This window comes from Schistocerca gregaria, chromosome 1, assembly GCF_023897955.1.
Source record: "Schistocerca gregaria isolate iqSchGreg1 chromosome 1, iqSchGreg1.2, whole genome shotgun sequence".
NCBI classification, from domain to species: Eukaryota; Metazoa; Arthropoda; class Insecta; order Orthoptera; family Acrididae; genus Schistocerca; species Schistocerca gregaria.
In genome coordinates, this window is record NC_064920.1 from 835,697,505 (window position 1) to 835,712,162 (window position 14,658).

The 14,658-nt window shown below is 40.6% G+C and overlaps 1 long non-coding RNA gene across 1 annotated transcript in view; it reads left to right on the plus strand.

Annotated features, from left to right (window-relative positions):
• Positions 1–4,921: 4,921 nt before the first annotated feature.
• LOC126272197 (uncharacterized) overlaps positions 4,922–14,658 on the plus strand; it is an 891,399-nt gene continuing 881,662 nt past the window's right edge. Inside the window, exon 1 of the long non-coding RNA XR_007549192.1 lies at positions 4,922–5,033. This is a non-coding gene — a long non-coding RNA (uncharacterized LOC126272197). The remainder of the gene's footprint in view (positions 5,034–14,658) is intronic.

Here is a 14,658-nt window from a genome sequence, read left to right on the forward strand (position 1 = left end):
AGATGATTGTTGCAATTTGTGCAGCAAAGTTACTAACTAGGTATGAAATGCAGACTGGTACTGGCAAGAGAAGCGCTTCTGAAATGAAGTAACGTATTAATATTAAATATAAATTACAGTCTTAGAAAGTCGTTTTGAAGGTATTTGACTGGACGGAAGCCTAGGACGGAAATAATTAGTGAGAGGTAAGCAGTTGAGGAATGAAGTGAGAACAGGACCTTTTGAAATGTGATGATACAGAATGATGAAGATTATATGAGTGAGTCAGATAAATATTTGAGAGGTACTCTATCGAATTAGGGAGAAAAGTAATTGATGTCGCAAACTTGACTACAATAAGTGGAATGTTGAGAGGACATAGTTTGAGTCACCCAGGAATAGTCTATTTAATTATGGAAGAAAATATATATATATGTGTGTATGTGTGTGTGTGTGTGTGTGTGTGTGTGTGCGTGTGCGTGTGTGGATTGGAGTGATGGTAAAACTGTACACACCGACAAACACTTGTCTGCTGTAACGAAGTTCGTAACAAAGCAGGAAGCAATAAATTTTTGGAGATGAACAGATTTTTACGAGGTGAACCAAAGTGGAGCGTTTCATGAAAGAAATCGGACAAGACAACAACAAATAAACACATGCCAAAAACATTTGTTGGAACATTAAGTAGCACCTACTCTGACGGTAATGGCAAGTGCCACACCATGAACTGTGTTACCGTACACTAACAAAGTGATACTTTAGCATTTTCGTTGGGTGCGATGAATTAACTAAAAGTTGGCCACTGTTTGATCTTACTTTCAGTATTTTCAGGACAGAAAAAAGCAGTACCTTCAGATGAAAAATTGAACGAGCACATGATGGCCATTCGTTTGTCGAGCCTTTCTGGAACTTTTTAGGTGAAGAATTGAAACCAGAGAATGCGCATATGCAGCATACCACTGTCTTTTGGACTTTTAGAAAGATCAAATGCCTGGAATGATCGACATGGGAGCTTCATACTGACAGATCGCATAGACAGTTAACTGTAGTGCAATAACTGCAAAATAGTGGTTAAGGGATGGACTAAGGGCAACAGTGTGGGAAGAAGAAGAATCACAGGTGTTCAGCAGAACTACGCCAAGAGAGGATAACACGATTCCTCGACAGGTTCAGACAAATAAACGGGTAAAAATAGCTGGCGTCTGAGCAGACGTTACTGACAGGGTGGCATGGCAAAGTGCCTGGAACATATTACCGGAAGCTTGGTTCAGATATGCGGCTGCCATGCATCGCTGACCTGTGGTATGACAGTCACATATCGCTGAGCACAAAAACATTGTAACTTTAAGAAATAAACATTTGATCCACAGAAGATGACACATAGGCGGCGAAACATGTCTGGGAAAGTACTGAAATAAACTAATTGTGTTTGGATTTTAAATCGCAAACACGAAGAACATCAAGAGGAGCTCCACAACTTAGTAAAATGAGGATATTTGATTATATTTCTGCTAAATTCTCAGTTATTTTTGAGGCGAGTACAAGGCTTTGCTAATTTGGGAAGAAGGCTTCAAATTATTTGGTTCAGAAACGATCAGGACCTTGTTGTGGATTGACCACAGGAGGCCATAGGCCCTAGAGAAGAGACATAGGTCCCCAGGACACTGCAGCTCACAGAAGTGGTTGCAGTGAGCCCCTGCTCCACACTTTGGCAGCAAATGTGTTTTTTTCCTTTGAAGGTAGCTGTGGCTAAGCCCATAGAGCATAATTGTGTGATGAATCACCTCAATGTATACAGATGTATGAAAGGCCGCCATGACGCTGCTTGGCCACTGTGAGCAATTTCGTTGCCTTTCCATCCGTATCTTGTCCAGTCAACTGAGTCTTGCCCCTAAAGCATTTATGTGCGAAGGGCTCTACCCACGAGTAGAACATAGCTACAGTCTATAACAATCTCTTGCACGTTAAGATGCTTTCTGGAGGCGAAGAACGAGAAACATTTGCAAGCTTCCCTTGTACTGGTGTAAAGAAAGAGGTGTTCTCGCTGGCCACTGTGGCAAAGGCTGGGAATGCTCCGCTCCATCTACAAGTTTTCAAAAAGTCCGCAACTGGCGTTTAATAGAGGAAAATTTGGAAACTTGTCATATTATAAAGAGAGAGACTTGCGGTCGTACCGCAGAAGGTGAAACTTCTGGTGTGGCGCCGACTGGGATGCAAGTTTGCCGAGTTTTGAGTGTATCGCATATCGCATTAGCGATATCCAGTTTCTGAGCAGCTCACAATTTGTCTGATTTGCTATGCAATTTGTGTTGCCGGATTAATTGTATTGTTTCACGGGCCTTGGACTCAGATAATTTGAATTTGCGATCTGCACAGATTAGTAAAACTTGTAGCATTTCCCAAGCAGGCTTCCACATAGATGGGCTACCACTCCAGTGTTGGCAGGACATACGTGATTAAATTAAGCTTCTAGACAGATTTATGTTTCAATAATGTAAGTGAACTTGTGCTATTTCTGTTTAGAAATCATCTTGATCAACGTTAACACATTTTATAATCAAAATATCCACGGGTGTACTGCCGGTGTATAGTGTCCAACGGGCACAATATTTCGGCGATCAAACATGTCGCCATCATCAGGTGAACTGACGGACTGAGCTCCTGTGAACGCGCCGGCACGGAGATCCGTACGCTATGGCTGCTCAGGGGGAACTGGGTTCGGTCGCGGCGGCGGCCGATTTAAATACCCTCCGCCCGCGGCGCGCTCCCTCCGCCGACCGCGCCCCACGCCACGGTAGCGCGGTGGAACAGATTGCGACGGCGTCTGAGATGACGTCGGTGTGATGGCTCTGTCCGCCGTGGTGCGAATTTCGATAGCCTCTCTAACAACGACCTCATAAACCGTGACTGTGGCTATAATCTTAGCAAGGCTTGGGAACCAGCGATTGGGTTAATCAAGAGTAAATCGAGCAAACGCATAGTTGTGACGACCACGGCGGACAGAGCCATCACACCGACGTCATCTCAGACGCCGTCGCAATCTGTTCCACCGCGCTACCGTGGCGCGGGGCGCGGACGGCGGAGGGAGCGCGCCGCGGGCGGAGGGTATTTAAATCGGCCGCCGCCGCGACCGAACCCAGTTCCCCCTGAACAGCCATATCGTACGGATCTCCGTGCCGGCACGTTCACAGGAGCTCAGTCCGTCAGTTCACCTGATGATGGCGACATGTTTGATCGCCGAAATATTGTGCCCGTTGGACACTATAGACCGGCAGTACACCCGTGGATATTTTGATTATCAAATACGCCGGGAGAAACTCAAGAATCACAACATATTTTATGTTCATTTCATTGGAAACCTATTCTCTCACATTTCAATGTGGCATGTGGTTATATCATAGCCTAAATACATGACTTATTGAACTCAGACTTGATTTGAATCTCAGAATCGAATTATCCAACAACTGATCCTGGCTGGGCGACTCTTCAAAAACAGACATCATCCCTGGTTCTCTCATCAGTTTGTTTCACAGTGACGGTGTGCCATTCCAAAACAGGTACCGACAAGTTTTCGTTTAAATATTAAATATGAATGCACTCGTACTTTGATCTGTGGTTATGACTTAGAGTGTACGAGCATAGTGCTCAGCTCGTCAAAGATGGACTAAAGCCGGTTGAAGAAAGACGTAAGTAAGTTAGGCAGTTTAAGTACTTTTCACATCACACCAGGGACAACGAGACTTGCATGATATAGAGCCAGGTCAATTGGGATATTGTGTGGCATTCTGTGGCCCTCACCGTTGAGTTCTGCTTGTGGCGGTGAGATTAAAGACTTGGTATTGGTACACAACCTGAGGAAAGGTCGCAGAAAGTAGCGACTTTCGTCCGTCATATCTCTCTTGGGATCATAGCGGAGGGGGGAAACAGGAGTATACAAAAGTTCGAGATGCTAACTATTGCAGGGAGGGGCCAAAACCTCGCCAGTGTGTGTGTGTTCAAATGTGTGTGAAACCTTATGGGACTCAACTTCTAAGGTCATCAGTCCCTAAGCTTACACACTACTTAACCTAAATTATCCTAAGGACAAAAACACACACCCATGCCCGAGGGAGGACTCGAACCTCCGCCCTGACCAGATGCTCAATCCACGACTACAGCGCCCACACCACTCGGCTGATCCCGCTCGGCGTCAGTGTGTAGAAGGGTAAATCGTGTTGGTATAGCTTTCATGACCATGGTACCATGAATCACGCTGAGTTCACAGCACACACTCCGTGGGGAAATTGCAGATCTTTGCCTGGTACGGCCAGCCATAGCACACGAAGAGCATGCCCAGGGGATGCCCAGGGGAAGAACTTCACCCCAGCCTCCAGGCAGCAGTGTTCATGAGCTGACACAGCATGAGTTTCATTCACGGCAAGAAACAACAAATGTGTGACTGTATCGGTGCCTGTGGAGATCGCACTTGATCCTGACGTTGGTGTTGAGCATCAGTTCAGAATTTGATGATAAATCGGACTGCAGCTTCATGGAGTAAAACTTTGGATTTCCTTCAATACATTTACTGTTCTTAGTATTATGCGTAGGTATAATTTTCAGTCTGAAGTATAGCTGCTGAACATTTTTGAGGTGCTGGGTGATGCCCGTTCCCGTACAGCAGTAACAGTGTGAGGAAGGTTTTGGTACGCTGCTCTTGGGCCGGCCTTCCGTAATCTGCGCACGGCGGCCGCGCAGTTGGAGCGGGCAGAGCGTCTCTGGCCAGAGGTCGCCGTGACGCGCTGACTGGCGTTGACGCGCGACCCCGGCGCTCCCAGGCCTCGCCTCAGCGCCCGGCGCTCGGCTGCGACCGCCGGTGTTCGGGCGTTTTCGGCGGCGGCGGCCCGGCCTACCGGGCGCTGCGCGGGCCCCGGACAGTGCAGCCGCAGCAGCAGCCGCAGCCGCTAGAAGCGCCGCCTCGCGAGCCTCTGGTGAAGCTCTGCCAGACACCTGTCAGCAGGCACTGCCGCGCCGCGACACTCACGCCCACCCCCAGCCGCCGCTGTTTGCGCTCTCCGGTGAGTACACGCGCGCTGCTCCCTAACCTACCTCTTCCTTCAACCGCACTTAATTATACGTGTTTTTCTTTCAAATTACGAAAGCAAGAGTTTCGAATACTGTGCGCGTGCACCTGTCAAACATCCTCAGCGTTAAAACTCCAAAATGGTACGAGTTTTTACGAAACTGGAGACATCTAGCGGCCGAAGTGTGATACAAGTAAAATGTGACGCCATCAGTTTTTTTCTTTTTTTTTTAAATAAGAAATATCAGAAACAGAGGTATAACAGCTTGTTTCACTTAGAAGATCCATGCGACATGTACTTTGTGGATTTATGAGGATACGAACTTACACCATACCATACACTTTGCATCAACTGCTGTTGGAACATTTTTTGTACACCATCTTTGACTACTATAGTTCCTAAAATATATGGGCATAAAAAGAGGGCAAATTTACACATTACTGCTGGCAATTGTGGTAAAAATTTGAACCGTTTATTTTGCTGGTATAATTGCTGTATCTACGAGAAACTCTCCGCTCAGTTTTGGGGCTGTTTTTTTATTCTGTGCCCATCACAGGTGACAACTGCGACATACATATGATCACCTTGTTTTGAATCGCACCATTTACCTGTCCAGCCTGTAATGTAACCTAATTTTGTTTTTGGTTGCAGGTTTTGTATGCCTGACACTAGAACTGTGCCACCAGAAGGTTGTGGACATTATGTACTTTTAATTCAGTTTGAAGACTTTGCTGATCATCAGTCAGTTGTTGTCATTCGTAGTTCACCTGCATCTTGGATTGGACAGTTGGATGTACCTGTTGCGCTTTGTTCTCCACATAAATTAACATTGTTTGTATTAATTAAATTCAAAATAGCCTCCGAATTCTCAGATTATGGAACAAAATTTTACAACGACTGTGAGAGAACTTTTAACGAAATTATAAAAGTAATAAAAATTAATTGACGTATAGTTCAACCCGATGTAATTAACCAAAAGTGATAATAAACTTCATATGCCATGAAGTGATTGTATATTTGTTGATAAAATGAGATCAGTTAAGAAAAAGTAAAAAATAAGTCTGCTCAGGTGCTTGTGAAACAGTTATCAGCGTCCGAGGTGCATGACAAATATTCGTAGATATGAAACAACAGACACTTGGCATACAGAAGAAGGAGATCTTTTGTGGCCTAATGGCGTAAACAGCGCAACAGGCCAAGCCTTCAGCAGTCTAAGTTTTCGGCTATCGCTTTACCACGGGTCTCACGAGAGAGACGTAGTTAACAGACAACAGTTTCCTCTTTACTGTAGATGCTTACTTTGGCTCTAGAGGAATAAATAAAATTTTACAGATTTAGTTTTTTTATTTGGTTGTTGAATAAGGCATTGTAAACCTACACATGGTTCAAGCAAAACGTGTCCATAATCAATAATTGGAATTTGTATTCGGAGAAAGTAATTTTTCTTGCAATTTTTCTTCCTCTTTAAATGTTTAGTACACAATGGCCTATTCTAGTTCCCTGTGAACTTTTTTTCGCACCTTCGCAAGTTAATTTCTTTAATATCATAGAATTTTCTGCCAAAATAAATATTTTCTGTATCATGGAGCGCTACAGCATTGTTAAAAATATAATTTTACAATTTAATAACCAACATTTTAGTACTGGATTCAAAACAGGTCGAAAATATTTCCTAATTTGCATTTAAGTGGATTCGACGTTTACTGTCATCCTGATTCCAAGCATACGATACCCTGTTTCTTGTTTCAGTAGCGTGATTGGCGTGCAACCTGAATAGCCAACGCAACAGGCTAACGCTATGGATACCGTCCTCTGCGCCCAATTTCACAAGCGAGATTTAGCTTGCGCCGAACGGGGCATTTTTACGTCTAACATTTCTGACCCTCTCTAACGTTGGTGCTGCGTTTGGTGAAAGGTGTCTAGTGCCTTCCCCCCCCCCCCCCCCCCCTCCTCCCCCTCTCCCTCTTGCTCCTTTGTATTTTTCGTAGTTTACGTACGATATATGTTCATAACTTACAGTACAATACTCGATGGAAACTTTTAGGGTATCTAATGCAGGTTTTCTGAACTGACCTTTCAATTTTAGTTTTTATAACTAAAATCGCTGTGAATATGACAGAGTGTGTTAAATATAGCGCAACATGGACATCAGGCTGGGCTACTCAACCTTTATTTCACATTGACAATCGTTGGCTTTGCCAAGTCACAATTATACTGTCACCTTCCAACCTGTCCTAGACAGACTACACTACAGATTATGTCCGATTTTGAGTGGCCGGGATTGCAGGGGAATGTATCACTCTAGCCCAGAGTTCGAGTTTGGTTCCAGAGATACAAATGAAATGCTACTTAGTTTTGCAAGCTAGTGGTTGGAAACTCAATATGTGCTTGACTTAGTGCAAGCGAGAAACTCAAATTCTATACACTCATAAATAACTGGAACGTGACTGACCGAAAGCCTAGAACGAATTTTTTCCTGTTCCAATATTTTCTGCATGTTGGGCTTTCCTTCTCCGATTAGCTGTAAACAATCGCTTTGTCAACCTCACACGTAAACTGTGTGATAAACGTAGAATTTTATCTCTCTTACAAGGCACAATAAATATTTTGTTTATTTTTCAGCATCTCTGCATCTACTGTCCCTGACATCGGAATACCTTCAAGCTGTTTATCTACCCTTCTAGTCCCGACCAGCGAGTGACAGAAAAGAATACTTAAGTCTCTACATGCGAGCTCTGATTTTTCTGATTTTATTATAATGATTATTTCTCTCTACGTTGGTAGGCGTCAACAAAATGTTTTTGGATTCGGAAGAGAAAGTTGGAGATTGAAATTTCGTGAAAAGATATCGCTGCATCGAAAAGCACCTTTGTTTTAGTGATCTCCGTCCCGACTTCCGTAACGCATCCGAGACACACTCTTCCCTATTTCGCGATAGTACAAAACAAGCTGCCCTTCTTTGAACTTCTTCGATGTCCTGCGTCGATCCTATCTAGTAAGAATTTCATACTGCACAGCAATACAGCAGGGGAGAGACAAGCGTGTTGCATGCAGTGTCTTGAGTGGGTTTGTTGCAATTTCTAAGTGTCTGGCAATAAAACGCAGTTATTTGTTCGCTTTCTCCAAATGTTATATATGTCATCGCTCCAATTTATGTTCTTCGCAATTTTTATTCCTAGTCATTTAGTTTGAATCTCAACTTTTAAACTAGTGCTGATGTATGGGGGCCCAGGTATTTAGTTTAAATCTCAACTTTTAAACTAGTGTGATGTATCGTGTAACTGAAGTTTGACGGATTCCTTTTAGAACTCACGTGGATGACCTAATTTTTCATTATTTAGGGTCAATTGCCGCATCTCGCATATACAGGTGTCTTCCTTAAATCATTTTGCAATTGTTTTTAATCTTGTGATGGCTTTACTAGACGGTAAATTACAGCATGACCTGAAAACAGTATAAAAGGGCTCCTCAGTTGTCTCCTAAATCATTCACATAGGTAAGGAAGAGCGGAAGGCCAATAACACTTCCTTGGGGAGCACCAGATATCACTTTAGTTTTACTCGATGTGTTTTTATTGAACTAAATTAAACAATTTGCAGCACTTTGGGAGCAACACGAGGAAAAGAAGGTTTATCAATCTTTCCTCCTTAAACTATATTCCGCAAATAATAATAATAATAGTAATAGCAACAATAATAACCTGCGCTACACTACTGCCTCGAATTAGCCTTGAGCTGGCATTGAGTTGTCGGCCTAAAGCGTCCCGCATATCATAACATAGCTGTTGCGCTGAAAATTAAAGTGATAAAGCGCTCTGTGAAATGGTGGCTTATATTACTCGTAGCGCAACCATTCAGAAACGACCCATGGTAAATAAAATTAAGCGTCTTTCCGACTGACGTCTTTTCGCCGTTTTCTTAGTACACTAAGCGATAGTCAGACATGTGAACGTTTCACCGCTTTCACTATTATTCATAAAGAGAGACCAGAACTGTGGCAAGCCGTCGCTGTGAGAGACAGCTGCCGGAAGCACAACAGGTTTATGACCTGGTGGTGATGGCGGGCGTGCGAGGCGGTGTTGTGTTGACTAAGCGTGACCGACAGCGCAAGCACCATTTTCAGTGCTCCGTGAGAAAAATGGAGCGTTAAACTTAAGCAAGACCGTAATGAGTAACTCTGCGCTAGATAAAGAAACGGCGGGCAGCCAAAAAGCATTTACTAATATTCTGCATATTAATGATAATTAATACCAGCAGTAGAGTGATTGTGCAATGATAAGCGTATTAGCAGATTTTTAATGCCAAGAACTTTTTTTTAGACCGCCTTAAACAAAACAGCGAGATTATACACATTTTTAGCAAACTTGCTATACGAAAAGCGAGCAGTGACTTTTTTACCCAGTGTACTGTTCATCGCAAACGGTTCGCCGACTTTCGGAATACAGATTTGAATGTAGAGAAAAATAAAACTTCAATAGCTGGTCGTTAACCCCCATGTTCCTTTCTTGGGGTAACTTGTTGTCTTATTGCAACAAAAATAATACAGTGGAAGAAGGTTGACGAACGGAATGACAATGCATGACATGAAATGATATCCGATGAAATATAGTTAAACGTAAAAACGGTTGCCATGTTGCCACACAGTAGAAATCGATGGAATAACTTGTATGTACGAATTTTGTTTCAATACACATTCAAATGTACTTTAGCATTGATCTATGGCGTATATCAGTTACACATGCGCGCGTCGACACACACACACACACACACACACGCACACACACACACACAGCAGTGCACGCGCTTGCTCGCAGTCATGCAGGCAAAGGGGATAACAAAAACAATGGTGTTTAATGAACATGTTTCCACTGTTTTCAAATCATGCTCACAAATTTTCTCGGTAATTACGAATGAAACTCATCGTGAAAGGTAGGAAAAAGGAAACAGTTGGATGAATTTGTACAGCTATATCATGTAATGATGTTAAAAATTAAAGGGCTAAACAAGAGCGTGTAATGATATTATATTAGGCAGTATCAACGAGACCATGGTGTAGTCTTCCGAGGTAGAGAATTTTTCGATCGGACCAACTAACTGTGAAGGCAAGTCATGATTTGTTTCTTTCATCAATAAATTCTCACTCTACCTAAGTTAATTTATTTGTCTTTTGTAACCTGTGGTTATATTGCGAAAGACGTGGCCTGATACGTTGATCGTTTCTTAAAATTCATCCATGTAATCAGTTATTACCAACCTCTAATTATTTCTAAATACGATACTGTTTTTAAGTGCGGGCGATCCCGTCTGATGTTATGTTAGTCATATTGAATCAAATGTTCATTTTTGGCCTACAATCGTTCTGCTTTAAATCGAGGTAGTATCTTTATCTAAGTTTTTATGTAATATTCAGGAGGTGAAACAACTTATAGTACGTTTTGTCTGCGGTCCGAAATGCAATGGTTGTTGTTGTTCATCAGTTCTGAGGAACTAATCCAGCCCTTTAATTTACACATAATATGTCTTAAAACTGCATTAGTATTTATAGTTTATTCGTGCTTTCTGACAACTTAGTTCACATATACCGAAGGAGGACCCATCTTCTCTGCATCAAATGCGTGACTAATTGGCATCTCACAGGTAGGAACTTCAGAAAGACGTTTGTTTTGGAATGAAACACTGGCTTACTGAAGGGATAACCGTCAGACGATTACCAAGCAACAGCAGAGTGCAGTTGTCTTTCTGTGGAGCAACAGCTCACGAGTTCCTTGAACAGCGCTTTTTAAACAAAAATAAAATAAAATAAAAAAGGTTATAACACATCAAGTGCTACCCCATCACACCTAAGAAGTGTAATTCTTAGCTTAATTGTCTCGAATATTACAAGTTTGATGATATAGTTCTGTTTCTCAGGTACAGAATCCGCGTAGTTTGGTTTAGATTGACAGTCTCAAGTTGCTTCAAGCGATCGCAGGTTTCAGCTTCCCTAATCAGCGCTAATTAGTGATGTGGAAACGTATCATCTGGGATGCTTCAGGGAGCTGTCATAAATCGTACAATAAAGTGCTGAGGAAACCAGGGTTGTAAAACCAGATGAAACGTGTCGATACAGCAGCTGGAGCGAGAAAGAAAGAGAGTAAGGGAGAGAGAGAAATAGCGAATGTCATGTGTGAACGCAGTCCATTGTCACCGTTAAAGGATTAATAAAGTGACTGGATGAAGATCTGTGCCCTTCACATATAGAAATTTGGTTTATTTTGTCATTTGACAACCACATCATTAACAGACTTTTCTGCAGGACTACTAAAATTTCTTGAATTGTAAAGCGAATGGGTGGCATGCTACTATATGGTAAATGCAATTTATTTTCAACTCACTTAACTTCGATTTAAACATTGTCTTCAATTTTTATTAGTAAATTATCTCTTATCACTTATGACTTAACTGTTTTTGGTCATTTCGCCACGGACTGAACTTTCCGTTTGTGCCGAATTTCGCCGAAGTTCATTTTATTCTTGTTCTGTGTCGAATGAAATTCGGTGTCGTTTGGAATTATAGTCTATATTATAATGATCGAGCAATCACTGTTTTATAAATTTTAGTACAGACTTAATTCCACGATTCAATGTTTTGGCAAGTATTTATCTCTCGAATTGCATTTGAGTTGTATTTATCCTTTTTATTTCTTTACATTAACCAAGAGGCATCACGTAACAACATTTATTCTTCTTCTTTCTTCATTGTTTACTATTTTTCCAGTACCCCTTTTATATTCCCTCTATGTTGTCTTTTCCTTCCTTTGTCCATGTGGTTCCTCGTTTCTTACCTTTTTTCCCTTCATAGCCTTCTGAGATTAGTGTTTTAATTTTAAAAATATCTTTTAGTATATTTTGGTACATCCCATTATTGATCTTTCACCAACCACTTACAGTTTGTATTTCATCCATTATTTTCCTCTCAATCTTTCACCTATCTCCATCTTCGCGGCTTATAGCTCACTGTAAGGCTTTCAGTCGCATATAAACATTCTAGTCTTACCACTGTAGTATGGTCGCTTAATTTTGTATTTCTAGAGAAACATTTCTTCTTGCAGTTATTTTTAGTTAAACGATACGCTCTTTAAAATTGTGCTAACTCTTACATCTATTGTAAATTTTTCTAGTACGTTCTGCTATAATGTTATCTACAAGTTAATTAAATTTACCAGATCTTTTAGTTATAACTGCTTTTATTTCCATATATTTTGGTGAATTTTGTGATGAATATTGTTTATTCACCTGAAATTCTGATACCAATTCAGTTCATTATTACACATAAAAAATTTTATTCGACTAACTACTTCAGCTGCACTTTCTGAAAATATTGCAAAAATACCTGTGAAATCTAGGAAATTCACCTCAGTTGTGCTCAATATCCTGTCTAGCATTATTGGTTCAATTAATTTCGGTTAAATTATTCACTTCATCTTCATTGTATAACTAAATTATATTATTATTTGTATTTCCAGCATTATTATTATTTTGAGCTGCATTATGAAAATGTACCCAGAAAGGACATATGAAGAGTTGACACCGAAAGAGTTCCAAATGCCACATCTCACATTTGCGAGAAGCATAAAAAATGTATTCCTTTTTGTAAGTAGCTTATTTGCATTCACAAAAAAACTGACAATGTATACTAATACTATACAATTACGCTGATGATATCCTCACTGCAAAAAGTAATGAGATTAATTAGAAAACGAATAATTTAAGTGCCCCATCACGAAGCTGTCTGGTTTCAAGTGCTAATGAAAAGGTTTTTGTTTCATGTGCCAGTAGTATGAGGGCACTACAGTTTACTTGTGATTATACAAGCATAGAAATACAGAAGTAATAATTTAACTAGTAGAACTATAGCGAAGAAAAACAGTTCCTCATTTCTTTAAAAATTTTCACGACTATGAGAAAATTAAAGAAAAAATCCCTCAGTATCAGCTTCTCTTTTCCTACAAACTACCTTCCACGGATCAGATGCTGCGAAGTTTATTATACAACTCATTGTGCTACTGAGAAAGAAATGACATCCTCAACAGGTCTCTCCGTTTTCCAACTGATGAACCTGCCTGATCTTTCAAATGAAGTACAGAATGGCATACATCTACTATAATCCTTTCTCTTTTCATACATTGACAGTTTTGCATTCTTTTGTTGCAGAGAAAGAACTTTTAATAGCTATTAGAGGCGGATGATTGGGACAGCCTTTGATGATACTGCATTTGGAAATCTTACATGCCTGCACTGACAATTTTGTTTCAGAAGAACCTTTTGAATTTAAAAAAAAGTTGTATGCATTGGAACTAAATGAAAGTGTTCACAACAATCTTGAGTGAAACTTACTCTACATTTGACAAAATCTCTCTTGAAGCTCAAAAAGTGTGCCCACTCTTTGAGTTTCATCGTACCAAAATTAAGTTTCAGTAGTTTCAGTACAGTACATAAATAACGTAGTACATGATAGGCTTACTGGGAGTGTTAGTAGCATTTGTAGAAAAGAATCATAAATGAAAGTGCGAGAAAGAAATTGGGATCCGACGACTGTTTTTTGTTTTGTGTTTGTTTACTTTGCTCATAATTAGAACCGCATATTGTGCGATGTTAGTCCTCTGAATATTTAAATCCATCAAAATACAAGTTGCATTTGATAAGCTACAAAAATTAGTTGACGGCGTAACTTCTGTACTTTCATATAACCAAAACAATTACTTTTCATGCAAGTACAGTTTTCATACGCAAAAATAAAAATATCTAAATAAATTACTGTTGTTATTTTGTATTCAATAAAGTGTTTTACATCATGATCAAAGGCAACAGTTTATTATTACTGTTTATAAGCGTGAAGGTTGTTTATAATAACAGAAACATGTTTCACTGAAGCTCGACGAAGTACTGAAGCAATGTCTGATACGTTTTTCTTTTGCAGTTGTCTTAAATTTTACTTTTTTGTTGAGTAAATTGTATTTTCGAGCGCTTTATGATATAACTATACTGTTTCTTTTTCATTTTTCCTATAACATTCTTCCGATTCACGTTACAATTCACCAGTTTTCGAATAAAGGGGATTAAACATTGATAATTCCATTTCTGCTATAAATGCCGCTTATTTCAGAGCAAGAGAGAAGAGGATAATTACGTAGAACCTAAATGTTCCATAGGTTACACGGCCCCTAGTACTAGGTGGCCCATGCAAGCCATCCTACGTTGACGTTAGTTAATTCTGGATACCACAGACCCTGAAATGTTTGCCCAAGCGGAACAATAAAGGGCGCTCCACGACAGAGGGGAGACCTTGCTAAACGTAAGACCAGTGCTTGAAAACAAACACTTCTCAGCTATAACTAATTCACAGCTCATCGCTAGAAACCGTGGTTTCTGCAGAAGGAGCACTGGGTTCGATGCCTGGGCTAGAGAAACGTGTCTGTGTAGAAGAAGGATTTTCCCTGACCAAAACCCCTGACCAAAACAATGTGCACAATGGCAAACGCATATTAATTATCTGTTTCAAGACGCATCAACATTATACAACTAATACAGCACATAGTGTTCTAATTCGTGCTTCACAGTTGACAGTATTACATAAGATAT